The 21,064-nt window shown below is 36.2% G+C and overlaps 1 protein-coding gene across 10 annotated transcripts in view; it reads right to left on the bottom strand.

Moving 5' to 3' along the window:
- Bbx (BBX high mobility group box domain containing) overlaps positions 1–21,064 on the bottom strand; it is a 247,239-nt gene that overhangs the window by 186,696 nt on the left and 39,479 nt on the right. For 2 of the 10 annotated variants that reach the window (XM_035444511.1, XM_035444513.1), the window contains exon 3: positions 9,187–9,330. The exons of the other annotated variants lie outside the window; for them this stretch is intronic. The gene's annotated coding sequence lies outside the window, so the exon portion shown is untranslated. The remainder of the gene's footprint in view (positions 1–9,186; positions 9,331–21,064) is intronic. 10 annotated transcript variants of the gene reach the window in all.

The following is a 21,064-nucleotide window of genomic DNA, read 5'->3' as shown; positions in this document are numbered from 1 at the left end:
AGATAACTAGGGATTGTGGTCCCTGATTCCCACTACACAGGTTCAGATACAAGATTATCAGAATGACTTTTACAAACTAAGTTAAGGCCAGCTGATTTTGTTTCTAAAAGGTCTGACAAATTTTAAAAAAAGAGAGAAAGAATAAAAAGAAGTAGTATTGCTTCAATATTGATTTCAAAGTTAAAATCAAAGCAACTATAAATTAGTTGAATCAAGTTCAGAAGATACTGTGGACAGCTGAATGCATACTGTAGCTTTCAGTTAGTAATTTTATGGGACTACTGGATGTGCAAACTAGTATGACCCTGATTTTTGTTCCTTTTCTTGGGGCTCTTTTATTTACTTATTTATTTATTGTTGGCTTGCCTTATCCAACTTCAATATGATGGTTTTCATTTTATCTTATTATGTTGAGGAATATGTGTTTACACCATGTGAAGATGTGTCACTATGATTGGTTTAATAGAGAGCTGAATGGCCAATAGCTATGCAAGAGAAAGTAGATGAGATTTCCAGGAAGAGAAGAGAACACTGGGAGGAAGAAAGGTGGAGTCACTAGGCAGATGCGAAGGAAGCAGGATGAGCAGTATGAAGATGAGGTAATGAACCACATGCCAGAGTGTAGATTAAAAATATGGGTTAATTTAAGTTATAAGAACTAGTTGGGAACAGACATAAGGTAAGACCAAGCATTCATAATTAATAATAAGTCTACATGTCATTATTTGTGAGCTGGCAGTCCGAACAAGAAAGCACTACTACATTATTATATTTTATTTTGTTATGCTCTGTTGTTATATCTGAAAAGCCTGTTCTTTTCTATTGTAAGACAGCAAGGGAATGAATCCAGATGGAAAAGAAGTGGGGAAGAACTAGAAGGAATAAAGGGAGGGAAAATTAATTCAGATTGTATTATAGGAGAAAAGAATCTATAATTAATAAAAAGGAGGAAAGAAAAAAGATGCTGTGTACAGTTTTAAAGTACATTTAAGTAACACGCTTGGCCTTTTGTTTTATAATAAAGCAGCCCTATGAAAGCTGGTCCCAAAATGAAAACTGAGGACTATTCAGCACACAAATATCTCAACCTCTTCATCTATTGATGCAGAGGCTACCTGTGCTAGGCAAATGCTCCATCATGGAGTTACACCCTGAAAACTTAAAATATATACTTACAATATATATTTCATAAAACTAAATTAGTACTTAAAATTCAATTTTCTCTTTAAATGGTAACTGAATTACTACTTACTATAGAATCTAATAGTGCTGGAGAGACAGCTTAGCAGTTAAGAACACTTGTTCTTGCAGGGGACCCCACTAATGACAAGCACCCACATAGAGACTCACAACTGTCCATAATTCCAATTCCAGTGGATCTGACACCCTCTTCTGACCTCCACAGACACCAGGTACACATGAGGCATGCTTGCATACATGAAGGGAAAACACTCACATACATAAAATAGAATAAATAAATCTTTTTAAAAAATTGAATTTTCTTACCCTGTTTGTAGTAAGGAAGTAAATCGCTTATGTGTCTTTTAAAAGTCATTGATAAAGTGGTTGAAAAGCTTATGTACTGAGTCCTTCTAGCCCTTTAAAGTTTACGTTATACCAACAAACCTAACACAGAACCATCATAGTTAATGAAAAAGCCTGTTTCTAAGACTACTTCAAACTATTTGAAGTACAAAGCAACCAATAAAGTCAAAACAACACCAACAACAACAACAAAAATAAACTAACAAACAAAAAAGTCCATTGAAAATCTTCTGTATGGCTAAACTGAACAGACAGCAGGTCCCTTATATGTAAAGCAGGTCCTTAAACTTCACGACATGTTAACTTTGATTGTGCTCATAGGTGCAGTAATTCACGTTTCCCCACTGTCTAATTAGTAGCAAATCATACAACTAGGCTGCTAACAGCCTTTGAAATAAGCAAATGATAATGGAAAAACTACTGAAGCCCAGATTTTTTTTTTCCCTAAAGAACAGTATTACAGTTTCTAGGGAAGCAACAAGCATATTGCACCTGCACCATCTATAACTGAAACAATGGCAACTGTACATTTATAAAAATAAATAAGTAAATACAACACACTTGAGAGATTCTTTGTTAAATTCTATTTATGGAAACAGAAAAATGTCATGAATTATTGAAAAGCTTAAATTTTAAGCTTTTTTTTCTTTTTTAAAGTTAAAAATTGTTAAAGCAGAACATGTAAAACATGTAAAGTGCTTAACCACACAAGTGTGATGACCTGAGTTAGGTCCCTGGAACCTACATACAGATGGAACTAACCGACTCCACAAAGTTGTGCTATGACATACACACCCACCCATTTACCCCACGCACACTAACAAGACACCTGTTAAAATACAAACTTCTGGAGCTTAACTACTATGCATTATAACAAAGCCCTGTGACAAAGCACCAACACAGAAGTGCAGCCTTATTTATCTACCAACAACCTTTGAGGCAAGACACGACTACTTTACACAATAAGGAACTGAATTCATGCCCAGAAGCTGACTTAAAATGAGTATTAATTGTTTGGCAACTAAATGGCTATGATTTTCAAGGACACTCCTTTAACTGGCAGAATAGGATAGTTATAACCCTAACGGCATAACTTCAGTGCTTCTATTGAAAAGAAAGAATATTTTGAAACATGTTAGTCTTATAAATTTTGTCTAAGCAGTAGAGAATGAATGACTTTAAGCAAAGGAGAGTTTCTACACATGATACCTATATGCTAAAAATTCTCAAAAGTTGCACAAATCATTTTTTAAATATTTTCCAAATACTTCCAAGTATTTCATAATTTGTTCAACATATGCTACTTATAGAAAGTACTTTAGAAGTACTTAAAAATACTTCTTCAAACAAATAAAAATATTTTACTAATCAAAAAGATAGGGAAAATATCTAGTGTCTGAACAAACTAAGAAATAACTACTGCTTCAATCTCTGAATTTTAAGTTATAGAAACTTTTTAACAGAAATATCTCAGTTCATCTTATGCATACACTATCAGTGCAGAAATACTATGTTGTAGTGATCTAAACTGCATTAAATTCTGATAATAGCATTACTAATAATATACCATAATTCTTTTCTAAAAATGTATGACAAGTATTCCTCAGAGGACACAGTATATGATTAATAATAACATTTAATAAATTCTATAAATTCTGCCCTTTTCCTGATATATTGTTTATGAATAACTCAAATCCTAATCATAAATTCCTGCTGGCCAAATAAAACACACGGCTAATTCAAAATACTAAACATATGGTATGAATGCAGTGGATACAAACGGAACATCATCAGCTTATACCCACAACACAGGAGAACTAGCAAACCACTAATTATAATTTGGCATACAATTCTATTCACGAAGCTGCTACTTAAAAATCTCTGCTTACTTCCACAGTTATTATCTATTTAGCATGTTTAAAACTTTGTTAGCATCTGAAGACAGAAGGATGAAGAAATTATGGAACCTTCATTTCAGTCTCAATAAGAGCCAGTTACAAATGAAGGATCACAGATGGAGACTAAGTTTAACATCCATAAAAGAGGCAGACATGGTGGCACTCTGGAGCCAATGGGTTGCCAAAAGTTCAAGAACAACCTTGGCTATTTACTAATTTTGAGATTATCTCAAAATAAGAGTATAATACCTTTAATCCAAGTACTAGGGTGGCAGAGGCAGGTGGATCTCTAGTTCAAGATCAGACAATGCTACATAGTGATACCTTGTCTAAAAACAAAAAGTAAACAAAATCATGAAAGGTCATTGCTTTCCTAGGACACAGAGGGAAAAAAGATTTTGAATTTTTCTCTTATCTACTCCCAATAACTGTGTTTCTCCAAAAGCACATAGCAGCAACAGCTGTAGTGTAAGCATAATTATTCTACAGAAGCTCAATAAATGAAAATATAATTGAAGATATCTAAAACAAAACCAGTAGCTTGTTTGAAAATTCAGAAACTTTGTTGCTTCTAGTAAAATACATACAAAACTCATTCAAGAATGCATTTATGAATAATAGTTAAACTGGTCGACTTTAAAAAGGACCAGGTTGAGTTTAGGTTTTCCACATTTTAAACATTTATTTGTATAATGTAGAAGACTCAAATCATGAAACTTACTCTTATTTGAAATATTCTCTAATAGTTTTAAAACATGGGATAGCTTTTCCTGATAACATACTTATATATCAGATCTATTTGTAATAAATTTAAAAATTCACATTTAATATAATTGACATCAAAAGACTACATTGTTTTACTAATTAAATCTGATAGGAAATCATACTGCTATCAACAGTAAAATCAAACAAATTCTTAAGCACATTTTATTGCATGAATGTGAGGGTATAATACAAAAACAATAGTGTACATCCAGAAGAATTAAAAATCATGGCAATGTTGAAGGGGAACAGTGAAAATAACCATCTTAAAAATTAACTGAGGAAAACCCAGTGCATTTCAGACCCACCTTCTGCCCAAAATACTGTAACAGAGCCATGTCTTTAAAATCAGGATGACAAGAATGAGAGAAAGAAAGAAGGAAAGTAAGAAAGGATCTACAATCTACTTTTACTGTGGTCATTGTCATTTTCATATATGAAATAGAACTGATAAAATTATAAAGATTATGTAGACTCAAAAATGATTAAAAGTATCGGGACTGCCTACAAAATAAGTAACCAATTTTACATAATAATATTTTTCTTAATATCTGTTGTGTTTAGAAATAAGCTTTTCAAGTGAAATCCAGTTATGGAGAGGGGGAACCCACTGCCATAAACAATAATATAATAAACAAAGATATTCCAGAGCATACTAGTTCAGAATCCTAAAGCATATTTTAAAACCTACAGCAAATAGGAATAAGGCCTCTGACCTCACCAAGGACAGGGTGTTACTGCCCTTAAACACAAACAACTGAATGAAGGCAGGAACTGGGAGAGGCAACTCCATGTCTGATTAAAAGCCCAGAGCTCAAACTGGGGAGGAACAAATCGTATCAATAGTGAGGATTACTCTTTTAACTTATTCTTTCTAGTAATAAAAGAGGCACCCTAAACATAGGTTAAGTGTCTAAGTAGAAAGAAGCATAAAGAACTCAGTTTGGATGGGAGGGACTACAGAGCATCCATCAACATTTCCTTGAAAAGGCCTGCCAGGCTCTCAGAAGTTACACTTAAATAATGTGACCCTTTCCCGGGAGGACAATATGTTGACAGATTAAACCCTTCAAGAAGTGATTCATCCCGGGGCACGCATGGCAAGAGGTCCCACATAAAGCCTGGACCCTGTGTGTTTGCTTAAGTCGCAGCACAGCTCTCTGTGGCCCTTTAAGTAGGAAGTCTTTTTAAGGTACCTAAAATCACAGGACAAGTGACTACTGCAGGCTCCTAATGGAGTGATAAACACACAACTGCTGCAAGGAGACTGTAGGCAGCACCAGCTCTCCTCTCCATGTCTAAGCGAAGAACGAATCCCAGTGTGTGATGTGCCCAGGCCCTTTACAGGGCCACTCATCTGACTCAGATTCTGATGAAAACTTAATCCAAGCAGTAAGGTGACACAATGGAAAGCAGATTTTAGGAGAAAAGCAGCTCGCACCAACAACTCCAGAGGAAATACAATCAGAAAGATATCATGGAGCTTCTCTCGCCCTAACAATGGGGGCTGGAGCACAGAATGTGAGTCCATAGGGCTAGAGATCCACCAGATATAAAATCATTGGGGAGGAATGTCTCAAAATTTAAATAACCACCTACCTCCAAAATCTCAAAATTAACCTATCCTAACTAGAGAGCTCTCTCTTGCAAACATCTTCTGTCACACTTGCAATTCTACCGCTGTCTTTCATTTCGTGGGAGGAGGGGAAATGTCACAAGCAAGGGCTCAGGGAGTGCTCCTCTGCTCCTGTGAACCTCCCTCCGTGCTGGCTCCACAGAGGAGGAAGCACCTCTACTGGAGCCAGTGTGCTGCGCTTCCCCCTCCTTCCTGCAGATGGAGTCAGACAGAGAAGCAAAGAGACTGCTTAGGCTCAAGAGCACCATAGGCTCTCTCTCGGCCGACTGGCAGTAAAATGAAGCCACAGAAACCCCGTGCTTCTAGAAAGAAGGCAATGTAGATGCTGCTGCTTTGAAAATACCGTAGAATTCTAACCTAGTCACTGGCCCACCATATTTTCAGTACACACAAAAGCTAATGAGAAAAGGCTTCTGATAACTACTGATAAATGAAGTTTAAACCCCACCCTCTCTCCCAGAGTCAATTCTGTGTCCCTAATAGGAGGAAAGGTAAAATGCCCTCTCCTGAATGAATTTATATTCAAGTTGCTCTCCGTCTGTAGTGCCTTGCTGTTGCCTGGAAACAGGAAACCCTTCCCACCTACAAGCTTCCTGACTACTCCCCCCCCCCTCCCTCATACAGCTCAGTGAACGTACCTGGCCACGCTGCTAGATACTGTTTATCTTAGAGTGATTCTTTAAAATAGAGCAGCGGCCGCAGTCTGGCGTCTAACAGCACACTGACTAGCCACACAAAGGACTACTGAAAACTATGTGCTTATTCAGTCAGAACCAAAAAGACACACTTTACACCAAGAGTTTAAAATAGCACACATTCACTAAAACAAACGGGCTGCAAGAAAAACCAAAGAAACAAGTCTTGGATTTTTGTAACTGACTCTTTGAAAGTCTTTCTTGCCATTAGTTGCGTCAATGCCTCTTCACAGCTCACATCACACCAGCTGGGAAGCTTTACCTACTTTCTATTCCCTCTGCTTCCAGTGCACTTCAAGCATTGATTTTCATTCATCATTACTACATCAAAACAACTACTACATCTTCTTATCAATTACTTAGAAAATACTATGTGCCAAGAAGTAAGGAAGCCATTTGTACATCTTTTCTCTGTAGTCCTTATTACACTATTCTTATGCACTAGCAGGCAAGTACTAAAATTTTCCCACTTTACACGTGAGAACAGTGAGCTTTAGACAATTTGAGTAATGTTTCCAAAGACTAGTTAGCCTTCAATTCCTCTTCCAGAAGACAACAGAACAATTTTGCTTTCTAACCCTTCCTTCTATTCCATCACTCTTTCCCATTACAAAACATTTTTTTTTTACAAATATATGGCCCAAATATATATATTGGTCAAATGTGGGCTTTACATTGTGCTCCACACCCAATCCAACACTACAATCAGACCCTTTACGAGGACTAGGGTCTTAAGGTTCCATCCTAATGTTTAATTAATGAGACTTACAAGAAACAAATATAGGCTTTTCAGAGGTATTGTAAAAATAAGTATCTTCAGGCTGGGAATGTGACTCGGTGACAGAATGCCTAGCTTATACAAGGACCTGAGTTTAATCACCAGCACCATAAAACAAATCAATTAGTAAGTATCTCCTGCTGATTTAGTGGGGGGGGGGGTTGTTTTTTGTTTGTTTGTTTTTCGAGATAGGGTTTCTCTATGTAACAGCACTAGCTGTCCTGGAACTCACTTTGTAGACCAGGCTGACCTCAAACTCACAGAGATCTGCCTGCCTCTGCCTCTGCCTCTGCCTCTGCCTCTGGAGTGCTGGGATTAAAGGTAAACGCCACCACTGCCCAGGTTGATTTAATGTTTTAAGGGGTCTTAGAAGAAAAAAAAATCAAGATGTAAGTTTTGATCAGTTTTTTGTAACCACAGACTTAGGACCAAAAACTAATTAATTAATTGCAGTTAACTAACTGCATAGATGAATAAATCAACTGATGGATCATATCTTTAAAAATACTAAAGAGCAGAGAGTAATTATTCATCTTATAATTTTGTTCAATTAACATTCCCTGTTAATAATTCTATAAATCATTTCAAGTTATGGATTTTTTATATATGTAACACAAACAAGCTATATATAAATAACTTAGACCACTCAGAGACTTCTACAGAAAACTAAAAATTTTGAATTGTCCCAAAGAATTAGTGAAAAACTCCTTAACTGAAATTAACAGTTAGTGAGTAATTTCAGGCAGGCTATCCTCTAGTTAAAAGGAAGTAGAAGCTAAATTAGAGCACATACTGTTCTTTCTTGTAGGGACCAGAGTTCAGTGCCCAGCACCCACGTGAAGAGGCTCATAACCACCTGTACTCTAACTCCAGATGATCCAATGCTTTCTTCTGGCCTCCTTATTCACTTGCACTAACCTACATATACACTGACCCCTACACACACACACACACACACACACACACACACACACACACACACAATTAAAAATAAATTATTTTTAAAGGAATTTACTCTGAAAGACACAGGCAGTGTTTTAATTCTTAAATAGACTTTTAAAGAATCACTCAACATTTGTGTGAGCAAAATCACAAAGTTCCAAGCTAACAACGTCAACAGGACTGAATCCCATTGCAGTCTTCAATTTCATGAACCACTTCAACCCTGTGTTTCCCTGGCACTACCTTAGCCTCAGTATTCCCCAATCTACATCTGTGTAGGTACAGAACAGCAGCACACAAACAGGAAGCTGTGAAAACCAAAAGGGAGTATGGGTGCGACAGTATTACACACAACATTTGGTTTGTTTTATTCTTTTTCTGACCTTTGTTTTCCTGATTCCCATCACAGTTTTTTCCTCATCACACTTAAAATTGTCAAACATACAAGAAAGTCTTGGAGCCAGCACTCTGATCTTAAATAAATGCTTCATTTATCAACATTTTAAAACCTAGCTAAGCAACTATTTACCAAACTTTTGAGGTAGCAAGTTACTCAAGGATCACATGCCTACCAAAATTATTTAAATTATATAGTATTACCCAATGAAATTAGTACAATGACTGGTATCACATTAGTAGATCGTTACAGATAAGTGAAATGTATTTTTTTATTTTTATTTTTAAGAGACTAACTTTTACCGTGCTGCCCAGGCTGGCCTTTCCTAAATGAAAGAGATACTGAGATTGAGACAATTTTTGTAAAACACAGTGTAAAATTCAGTTCAAAAATGTCACAGTCCCGAGAGAGAGAGAGAGAGAGAGAGAGAGAGAGAAAGAGAGAAAGAGAGGGAGAGAGAGAGATCAAACAAACCCAAGATATTCAAGCTATCCAGGAATACCAGTAAAAGAATAAATGTCTTATGAACTTACCTCGTAATTAAAATATTCTCCAAATTTAGTAATGGCTTGCAATTTGTGATGTGAACAAATAAACAGTCTGTTTTCGGAGTGACGAGGTAAGGGAGGGTGAAGGAGAACAATGGGAAATTGGCTCTTTGGGTTATAATTATATAACTGGAAAAAATAAATAAAAATTCTTCATAAAAATCTTTATCAAGTTTATTGACTCCCAAGTGTTTGGGAGATGAACTTATCTAAGATAGATGCTTGGCTAGACCACCAGAGTTCCTATGTGTAGAAACAGCTTTTGTTTCCTGCCCATTTCTTTGTGGGTTTATATGAATCTTTGGTTCTAACAACCTTACATTTTATCTCATTTTTAAGTCTGAAACAAGTCTAATAGTGGTCAGAGATGTGGGTCTCATACCTTAGGGAACTTTGACAGTAGCAACTATTGTTCTACCTCCCTAGCCCAAGACAGTCCACTTGAGGTGGCTTACAGTGCCCTCTACAGCCTTGAGTCACTCTTTCTGAAGAGTAAAAGTTTTCAATATTGGAGGAAGATACAGACCAATGAGTCAAGAACTATTTTTAGGCACTGAGTTTCATTTCCAATTTGTATTAATGATGGTGACTTAAAGGTATGATTTTAAATATTGTTGTTTTCCAATTCTGTTTACTAAGCTGCCAACAAAGAACTGCCTTGACTTTAAATGCTTAGTGCTTACGATCACATGCAGCACTGAGCTAGCTGGTTGTTGAAAATACCAGCAGTATGGTTGATCCTTGTTTTCACTTGGCTAATTTGTTTAAGTTGGGGTAATATTGAAAACATTAATTTCAAATTCGCTAAAAATTTTAAAGAGACAAGACAGAAAATGTTTTGGTATGGTGGTTGTGAGCTAAAGGTACAGACTGCTGCTTAGGACAAAATTAACAAAAGGGTGGCTCACTTAACATTATATAATGGAACTTTTTTGGTTGTATTACATTCTTTAAAATGAGAATTTTAATGTAAGAAGACAGGTAAATCAGTGTAAAGAAAACGATTGCCTTCCCTAGGCATACTTCAATAGGGATAATTTTTTATTTGAATGGTTGATAATTGAAATGCTACTTTTAAAATCAACCTGTTTATATGTTTGTATATTAAACACTGAAATGATTGTAGCATACTGATGTAAATTTTAACCTTTTTGAAGAGAATGTGTAAACATAGTAATGATCAGAAGGTTTCAAATAAAGGAAGTAACATATTGAGAGTTTACTTACAATTATAAATCTTTTACCAATAAAGACTAACTAATATGCAGTTACTGTGACATATGAGAATTCCCCCATGCATTCCAGGCACTGCTGACTCTCTGAAGGGTGACAATCCTGGTACAATAATAACCTTTAATAAGCACCAAGTCTCCAAACAAGATATTAAACAGAAAAAAAAGTTTTGTTTTTTGTTTATTTTAAAAGATACATGTAATAAATTCACTATGAATTTTCAAGGACCAAAGAAAGAATTATCTGAATAATGAAGTTAGGAAAAGTTCGGGAGTCAGTCATATGTGATTATCAGCACACAGTGGGGTTCAGGTCAGGACTACCTTCACATCCTAAGTACCATAATGAACGTGGTATACTTCCAGGTTATCAATTCCATATACAAAATAATTTCTTCATAAAATAAGCAACTTGTGATTTTAGAAAAAGTCAGGGTCCCACACAGTCAATAGCAAGCTGGAAGAGCTGCATATACAGTGTCTAGACAGCAAATGAACTCCACCCAGTGGTTTAAAAAATGTACTCTCTCTCACACACACACATCCCATATGTCCACAAACTGAGCAGAAAGAATGGAGTTTCAAAAGTCTCTAAGTGTAGACCATCAAGGCTGGCTAAACACCTTTCTTGACAGCACTGATAAACTTGGGAGGCCAACAGGACAGCCAGGGTCCAGAGATTTGATCCTGTAGTAAATTTCACAAGAATGACAAGACCAGTTGGTTTCAAGGGAAGAAGACACTGAGAAACTGCCACAGCCATACACTTAGGATTTTTGCAAGGGAAAATGGCATTAAATGAGATAACATGTCAGAAAATTAACCTAATTCAGTTCCTGGCACACAGTGTCTTAATAAGCTGCCTAATATTACTATTAGAGAAATTTACTCTTAAGGTACAGGAAAGTAGCATTTTTTAGGACAACTCTGCTAGAAAATTAAAGCTCAACCCCACATACCAAGTAAGTAGCTATAACACAGGTAAATGGCAACAGATTGTGATCTGAATGCAGTTGTATGAACTGCTGGGACTTATATGCTTATTGCTTTTATCAAATGCATATTTTACAAAGGTTTCAAAAATCCTCCAAATGGATATAAGAACAACACTGAACCCTACAAAAGAGATCCTAAAAAATATTGAAAATGAAAAAGGAATTTGTTGAACTAAACAGAATCAGTAGAATAACAGTACACCACAGAAGAGTAGAAGAGTAAATTGGTGGGTCACACTGGGCCCAAGCATTTCTAGACAATTGAAAAAAAAAAGGAGGAGAGAATTGATTCCATAAAATTGTCATCTGATCTCCACATATTCACTGTAGCATGTATGCCCATCCAACACAAATCATACACATACAAATAACCAAGAAATAAAGAATTTTAAAAAGGCCAACTATATAACTCAGCAGGTAAAGGCACTTGCCACCAAACCCAACAGCCTGAGTTCAATCCCTGTAATCCAAATGGTTAAAGAACTAGCCACTCACCCCCATGCATGTTGTGACCACACACACACACACACACACACACAGAGAGAGAGAGAGAGAGAGAGAGAGAGAGAGAGAGAGAGAGAGAGAGAGAGACGGAGACGAGACAGAGACAGAGACAGAGACAGGTAAGGAAAAGAGTAAGAGATAAAAAGAGAAATGCTGAGGTACAGACATTACATCTGCTTTCATCATCTGTTGACAATTTCAAATGAGAACAGAGAAGTTTCACAGACATTATCAGAACACAGCACAGTTAACAATTTGATAAAATAAAGAACAGCCAGGGGTACACAGAGAAATCCTGTTTTGAAAAATCAAAAAACAAAAAACACAAACAAAAGAACATTATCCATGGGAAAGCAGCCACACTATGCTGACTGAAATAAGCTAAAACAAAAGCACCGACAAGGTATCAAAGGAAATGTTTTAGTCACAGATCAACAGGTAATCCTAAAATGTCTCAGTAAGACAGGGTGAGGGGAGAGAAGGGAGGAATGGAGGAGTGGAGAACCCAGATTTTCTCCTTTAACAACATGGGGGGGGGCACTTCCCTATCCTTATCAACCTAAGATGTTCAAGAGATGGACAGAGGAAAACAAGAACACATCCCAGTTCCCTTCATTTCAAAAGCTACAGATGCCTATAACCCCACACACTGCTACAAAAAAAAAAAAAAAAAAAAAAAAAAAAAAAAAAAAAAAAAAAAAAAGCTTAAACGTGAATGTTAAAAATAAACCCACAAAACAGCAAAGAAACATATACTGTGCAAATCAAAACAGCAAAGAAACAGTAAGTTTCATCAACAGTAATTCTCAACAAAATTCTATAAAGGAAAAAAGGAGAAGAAATTAACGAATTTTAGTTACAAGTATAAATACTACTACCTACTCATAGTTCCATTGAGGTCAACTTATGAAATAAAAGTTAAAACCAGCTGTGTCTAGAGCCATAAAACAAATGCAAATGAAGATGGCACACAAAGTTGAATATTCAGAAATGTGAAATGTAAGGCAGACAAATGGAACAAGAAAGGAGATGGAACAACACTGCCAAAGAACAGAAGGGACCAAGGAGAAAACCATCAGATAAAGTTACCCAGCAAAAGGAAGACTCCTCCATGAGTAACAGTCACTGATTCCTATACATTTAACATTATAACTCTGAAATATATAAAGAAGAAAACAAAGGCATAATGCATAACAACAAATTGTAGTTAACTGAGATACTTAAACTCAGAAAATACATAAATGAAAAGAAAAATCATCAATGTTACAAAGGATATAGATAATATGCAAATCAAACTATATAGTAGATAAGACAGTAACAAAAAATAGGATGCAGCACTTTGAACCTTAGGTGAAAAGGATGCATTTTGTTTCAAAGACATGCAGCTAGGTGTGGTGGTACATTCCTATAACCCTAGCACTTGGGAGGTAGGGGTTCAGTGGTTTAAGATCAACGTTGGCTACATAGTGAGCTCAAGATCAGCCTAGGCTACATGAGACCCTATCTCAAAAACACCAAATAAATAGGCTGGCAATATGACTTAGCAAATTAAGGAGCTTCTTATTAAACCTTCCAACCTGAATTCGATTCCCAGGACTCACATGGTTGAAAGAGAGCACCAACTCCAACAAGTTGTCCTTTGACCTCCACAAACACATACACATGTACTTGCACACTCACACAAGTAAATGTGAGAAAAAGATTTTAATTACAAAATAAAAAAGAGGAAAACAAAGCAAAGACATATCATAGAAATGGGCCGTATAGCAAAACAAAAACGTATTCACAAATCCCCATTACTTTCTTGCAGCCTACTTTGCTAACACAGTGACTTAGGAACTCAATCATAAAATGACAGTGAAAAAAGTATTAAACTGAGAATTTTAAACCACACTTCTAAATAACATGAGTTAAGAAATAAGTTGTAAGATTTGAAATATTTCAAAGTGTATAATACTACCTTCAAAAATTTGTGCTATCAAATCTCACCCATAGGAAATACTGAATCAGACAAACATAAGGAATACTTGAGCAACCTATACTCCACTTGTTTGGGGCTCTGAATATGACTAAAATCAGATGCATTATGGGAAGAGATATCTGAGCAAAGGCCTACTTTACCCAGGCCTGCCAATCTAAACAGAGAATGACCCAAACTAAAGCCCCTATTAACCGAACTTCTCCTTCCTTTGAACCCTATAAAAAGAAGCCCCAAGCAATAACCTCAGGGCCCTTGAGTATCCTCACTCATGGAATGTATTTCTTTCTGATCTGCACTACCTCTTCACTTTGAATAAAACTTCCTTACTATTTGTGCACTGTATATTAGCTTTTATTCTAATTTCTTGAATAAGGGGCCTAGAATCTGCAAGACACCAGCCAGATCCTGATCACTGTTAACAATAATCATCACATGACATTTCTGAGAAAAATAACAGATAAGTTAGAAAATAATTTCAAAATACAAACTTCAGAAAAGAAGGAAAAAGGAAAAAAAAAAACTAAGGCAAAGAACCTAATAAATGCATGAAGAACAAAAGCTGGACACAGAAAGTACATAACAGAAGAAAACACTAAGGACCTTCCACCAAAAACAATAAAGCTTATGTGAAATTGAAAGTTTGCTCAGAAAATATAATTTGCTAAAGCTGACCAGAGAAAAGGCAGAAAATTCAGCAATATATAACCACAGGAGAAAACTGAAAGCAGTTGTCAAAGATACACATGCTGACGGCAGGGTATGAGTCCTACAGCAGTTTTGCAGAAGTTATAATAAACATTCACAATAAATAATTCCCATGTTAGCCAAACTTTCCCATAACATACAGAAATTATAGAAGATTATCCTGACTGAGATGCACTTAAGCCTCGGTAGAACCAGTAAGAACAGCAAAGATAACTTACTTTTCAATAGTACTACAAGATACATGTGAAGTTCCTAAGTACAAATTTTAAGGGCAAAGCTTTCTGTTAAGAATAACATAAAAGAAGCCGGGTGTTGGTTGTGCACGCCTTTAATCCCAGCACTTGGGAGGCAGAGGCAGGAGGAACTCTATGAGTTCGAGGCAAGCCTAGTCTACAGAGTGGGTTCCAGTATAACCTCCAAAGGAATACAGAAAAACCCTATCTCAAAAAAAAAAAAAAACAAACAAACAAAAGAATAACATAAAAGTAAATTACCTTAGAAATGTAAGGACAGTTAACAGCAGAAACTTACCAGTGGCACTCACTCCATTAGCAGAGTGAAAGAAGAAACATAATCAGATCAACAAATTTACTATACCATGTATTCATCTAAATATTCTTAGGCAAAACAAGCCTTTACATGATACAGAGATCTAGGGAGTGAACACACACACACACACACACACACACACACACACACACACACACACACACACACTGGTTTTTCAAAACAGAGTTTCACTGTAACAGTCTTGGCTGTCCTGAAACTCACTCTGAAGACCACGCTGGCTTCGAACTCAAGGAGATCTTCCTGCCTCTGCCTCCAAAGTGCTGGGATTAAAGGTGTGTGCCACCACTGTCAAGCAAGGGAACATATTTTAAAAATAAAATATTGTGCATAGTACTTACATAAATACTCTATGATCAAAATACATAAAAATAAGTAACTAAAGACACTTGAAATACAAATGACTGTATTAACCAATCAAGAAACCAAAGACTGAATAGGACAGTATAAATGTTATTAGTTATAAGGAGGGAGGGAGGGAGAGAGATCTAGACACCGAGACAGGGTCAACAGACTAGCCAGTACTAGTAACAGTCCACAAGGTAGCCAGATAAATGATAAATGTTTGCTTTTTCTTAATCAAATAGAATAATCAATAAGAAAATATGGCTGTGCACAAATATCTTTCACCATGACAATAAAAACTAACAAATATATGAGAATAAACCAGAGAAGAGGTGTGTAAGATTTGAAGAAGGGGAGATAGGGAAAAAGAACTTAAATAAAGGGATGAATGTTCCCAGAAAGTCAGTCATTATATGACAGCTTTCCTCAAATTATTCCGTTAATTTACATGTAATCCAGAAAATTTTTAATTATAATATTTACACTCAGGAAATGATTTTACATTTATGTGGATGAATTTTTATAAAACTACTTGTCAATCGTGTATTTCCACAGAAATAGAAAAATAGATTTGATGTAGCAACATGTAAGTTCAAACACCAACTCGAAAATTTCTGCATGTGATGAATAAACATCATTTGCTTAGAACTGAAAAAAAACCTGTTAGTTCACAGAAGGGGCTGACAATTGCCTCTTTACCACATAAACACATATACCCATGCACGCTTACATGGACAAAGAAAGAGTATACAGACTATGGAGGAAAGGGGCCAATTCAATAGTAAAATGAGCAAAGGATATACGAGTCCATACTTTCAGGGAACAAAACTGTCCAGTAACAGATACCTGCTCAGTTTCATAGGTTATTGTAAAACTCACACTACATTTCACACATCAGATGCAAAAAGCATTAAAAGAAGGATAATATTAACCAAATTGCGAAAGCAAAGGGAAATGGAGGGGGCATGATGGTACTGTCTCTAATTCTAGCACTCAGGGAGGCACAGGAAGGCAGATCTCTGAGTTTGAGGTAAGCCTGGTTTACAGAGTGAGTTCCAGGGCTACACAGAGGAACCTGTCTCAAATAAAATAAAATAAAATAAAATAATCAAACAAACAAAAAAGGAAAAAAAGCAAAAGGAAGGAAATGGTGCCTAATGTTCTGCTTTTCTTGCATGAGATGATATGAGGAAAAGGCATTGAATGGGTTCTATGAAATATACACTCAACTAATAAGTAGCTAGCATAGGAGATGTTGACAAGACGTCAAGAATAGGAATAATTTTTTAAAGACTTGTCTTGGAGTGAGTGAGTGATGCATTCCATCCCTTCAGCAAGCATTGCAAGTAAAGCAGGCAAAACAAAGGTTCTTATTTCTAAGAAACTTCCTTTCTAGAGGGTGAGGCAGGCTATATGAACTTAAACAATTTAAAAGACTTTTACTTTAAGTTAAAATAATTTCAGAAATGATTAAATACTAGTTAATATAAGCAGGACTATTCTATTGTGAAATTCACTGATCTTTGTCAAAAGGAAAAAACTCCATAAGTTTACTTTGCAGGGTGGTATGTTTAAAATATTTAACCTTCTGAAATGCCTGATAAAAATTCCTAAAACACCAAATTCACAATGACTGACAAGAGAACATAGACTTCCTAGCAGAAATACAGGCTTTGTATTAAGGTATCAGTACATCTACCACAGCCAGTGGCCTTCTGTGTGGTCCTGTGAGATGAAGCTGAAAGCCACACTGGGCTTACCAGAAGTTGTGAACAAGTCCCATGGATCCTGAATAGGCAAGGCAGGAGGGAGCCCCTGAGGATACAAACACTTGGCCCTCAGATGAAGCAGCGTCTCTCTGTTAACTGTTCCCCTACACTCCTATCCTGAGCTCCTCCCAGACAGCAGAAGGGACAAGCCGTACAGTACAGTCTAAGGCTGTGGTCCTCATAACACTTTTGAACCAAAGAACTTTACAAGGACGATAAAGTAATGCTTAGACTTTCAAGTTACAACAGACCTCAGTTTGTCGACTCCCTAAATATTTTCATAGTACCACACATAGAAACCACCCCCATATTTCAGAAGATGGAAAAACCCACTGATTGCCATAGATGCAGTTCATTCAATAAGAAATGACAACCTCAAATATAGGCCCCTTGAGTTACATTGCATTTGGCTAAAATATCCTCTATAATGTTCTTTTGGTATGGAACTTTTCTCTACCTTCATTCTAAAATTATTAAGCATTAAATACATAGATTTATAAGTCTGGTTATACAACAAACAGGTCCCAGGCTTTAAAAGTTTTCCTTTTTTTTTTACCCTTGATATTTTTAAAAAATATATTCACAAATATATTTTAGGAAACAAATCTGATTTTAATATTATATCCCATTTATTTACACTGTCTAAAATAAAACAGGCAATACAAAATACTTTCTTGATTATTTGTGTTATATAGGTACAACCACCAACATATTAAATGTACATTAGTCTGAAGCAATGATTTAGACTCTAAAGAACTATTATTCTGTCAGGGCACTCCACATCTGCCCTCTATAAAACACATGGCCAAGACATGAACACCAACTAAAGCAAAACTTCCCTTAAAGCAAGTGTGTTTATTTGAACACACAATTTCAGAACCAAATCAACAAGTGTTTTACGGGTTCATGCTCATAAGGGATTTCATGTGTGTTTATTTGAACATAATCACACTGAAATAAACACAGCTGCGTTTATTTCAATGTGTGAGAATCCAGAGCTACATGTTAGTACAGGAGTGAATCATAAAGCCATGGCTTAGTGCATGAAAACACGAATAAGAAACAGTACAGACATCACTTTTTTTCAACATTTACAACTAAATCCATGGTTAGAAGTCTTCTCAGGAAATGGTACCACTGCAGTCAAGAACAGCAACTCACACTGTTGAGTCTTAAAACAGTCTATATTTTTGAAAAGACTAATGCAAGTGCAAAAATTAATTTGAAAAATAAGACCACAAAGAACAAACATAAAACACACATGAAGCTGCCACTCTTGAACCATCATGAATTTCAGACATTCTGAAAAATCAATTAAATTGAACTCCTCCATCATGCTGTCCTTGGCCCCATTCTTCCTCATTCCTTTCTTCTAAGAAGGAGCATGAGTAATGATATATAACATTGTTGGGGGTGTTTTCTAAGACACACAGAAGCTATCATGCAAACTTATCCTGTAGTTTTCTTGTTTTACTGCAATTCTTTAGACTTATCCATACTAATCCATCCATTTTAACAGCTGTACATTTATTTTATCCTATTAATCAGCATGACTGACCTGTTTCCCTGCTGCTGGCTACTCATGCTATACCCAAATTTCCATCATAAATAATTCTACTATGAATATCCATATACATAGCCTTTGCACAGACATCTGAGTTTCTCTGGATTATATATATTTATATATATGTATATATATATGCTTTGTATAACTAGTCTGTATATATATCTAACATATAAATAATAGAAATCATGTGTGATTATATATTATGTTATAATATACTATGTATATTATTTATATATTATAATATTATAAACTAATATATTTATAAACTAATGTCTTTTATGTATATATGGACTCCTACAGTTTCCAACTTTTGCTGGATACTGGCAAAATGCTCTCCTAAGGGGTTGTATCACATCATCATATGATTTGAAATAGGTCCTACATAACCAAAATAATCTGTCCCAAGCACAGTGCTATGCAATCTGACTTTCATGTTCTGGCTCAATCCACTTACGTTAGTTAACACAATGTCTCCTTAATAAGAAATAACTTTTGCTCTCTGTGAGACCTTTAGTGGTAATATTGGAGACATATGTAGTTATGGAGTAATACCAACATTTAGTGGGTAAAGGTTAATAATGCTGCTAAATAGTCTACAATGCAAAGAATATCCCCCAAAAGAAGCAATCCCCCAAACCAAAGTGTCAGGAACATTAGCAAAGCAGTTTCCCCTGTTAGTATTCACGAATCTGTACTGGCTTAAAGCCCTCAGCTGCAGCCACTATGAGCACCAACTGTGCACATTCATTCACTACATTCCCTTTTTAAAGGCCCTGCACACCTTTTTTTTTTTTTTTTTTTTTTTTTTTTTTTTTTTTTTTTTTTTTTTTTTTTTGGTTTTTCCAGACAGGTTTCTCTGTGGCTTTGGAGGCTGTCCTGGAACTAGTTCTTGTAGACCAGACTGGCCTGGAACTCACAGAGATCCACCTGCATCTGCCTCCTGAGTGCTGGGACTAAACCACCGCCCAACCCACCTCCTATTTTCTCTCAGGCTGCTTCTCTACCTGTCTCTGTCGTCCCTCCATCTGTGTGCACCCCACTTCTCTCTGCCTCTCTCTTCTCTTCTGTTGCCGGATTCCCTTCTCCCCTCCTCCCTTTTCCTATTCATTTTCCTCAATAAAAAAACACCTCCATCCAAGCTCTATTGCATGGTGTCTTTCTCGTGTGCACAGCTTTTTAAAAATTACAACATCCCTTCTTTTCATTTTGGAGATGTGATTACATGTGTGAGAAAACTGTTTATTCCACTGGGTTTCTGTTTGGCTTTTTGAAGAATTCTGAGAGAAAAGTTGTTCAGTGTTAGTTGAGGGCAAGTCCTTTTATCCTGGGAGGTAAGAAAGTCAAATTAAACTGTAAGAAAATTAATATTAAAACAGATGTGTAAACTGAATTTCAAGAAGAGAAACCAAGGAAACCCAGAAAGGAGTTAAGGTTAAAAGCAGTGAGTGTATGGGATAAACTAGGACCTGCTCTCAGTTACAATGGAAAAGAAAAGAAAGACCAAAAAGACATTTCAGAAGAAGCAATACTGGAGTCAGGAACAAAGAAGAGGAAGCCCTCCAAGGTGCTGGCTGTTCCCTTTACATGTGAGTGGCCCCTCAGAAATGCAGGGTGCAAGAGTATATAGCAACATTGCAGTTCAAGCTCAGGCCTAGAAACCAGCAAGCAGTGTTTCATGTGAAGGGATCAGACAAGTAGCTGGAGACGATGACAGAATTCACGGTACAATGTGTGGACCAAGTAAACTTCACTGTTGAGTCAATAACTGGCAGCCACTAGTGCTGATAACACAGTTGTTGAAAATGAAAATAATGAGAAGACTGACATCAGTTAGGATTCCAAATCTTAGTCTCAACTTTCTGTTCAATTTAACCCCCATCACCTAAATGAATATTGAATATACATTTTGTATATTAAGTTGAGGGAGAATTTAACCCCTTTACTGATTTCTAAGTCAGTGAGGGGAAAATGAAAAAGAAATTTTACTATCAGGTGTTGAAAGAAAACAAAGGTTTCTTTTCCAGCTCCTACAAAGGCAGCATCCTGACCTTTTGTCTCCTGCCTCCACCCACCCCTCCCCTTTTCCCAAAATAAGTAATTAAGTGGTTTGGCTCTACAAAATATCTTGCTTACTTGCTCTTGCTATGCTGTAACTTAGATTTATAAATAAAATAAATGACAAAAAATGCCATCAGAGA

This window comes from Cricetulus griseus, chromosome 4, assembly GCF_003668045.3.
Source record: "Cricetulus griseus strain 17A/GY chromosome 4, alternate assembly CriGri-PICRH-1.0, whole genome shotgun sequence".
Lineage (NCBI taxonomy): Eukaryota > Metazoa > Chordata > Mammalia > Rodentia > Cricetidae > Cricetulus > Cricetulus griseus.
This window is presented reverse-complemented; position numbering and strand designations above follow the sequence as displayed.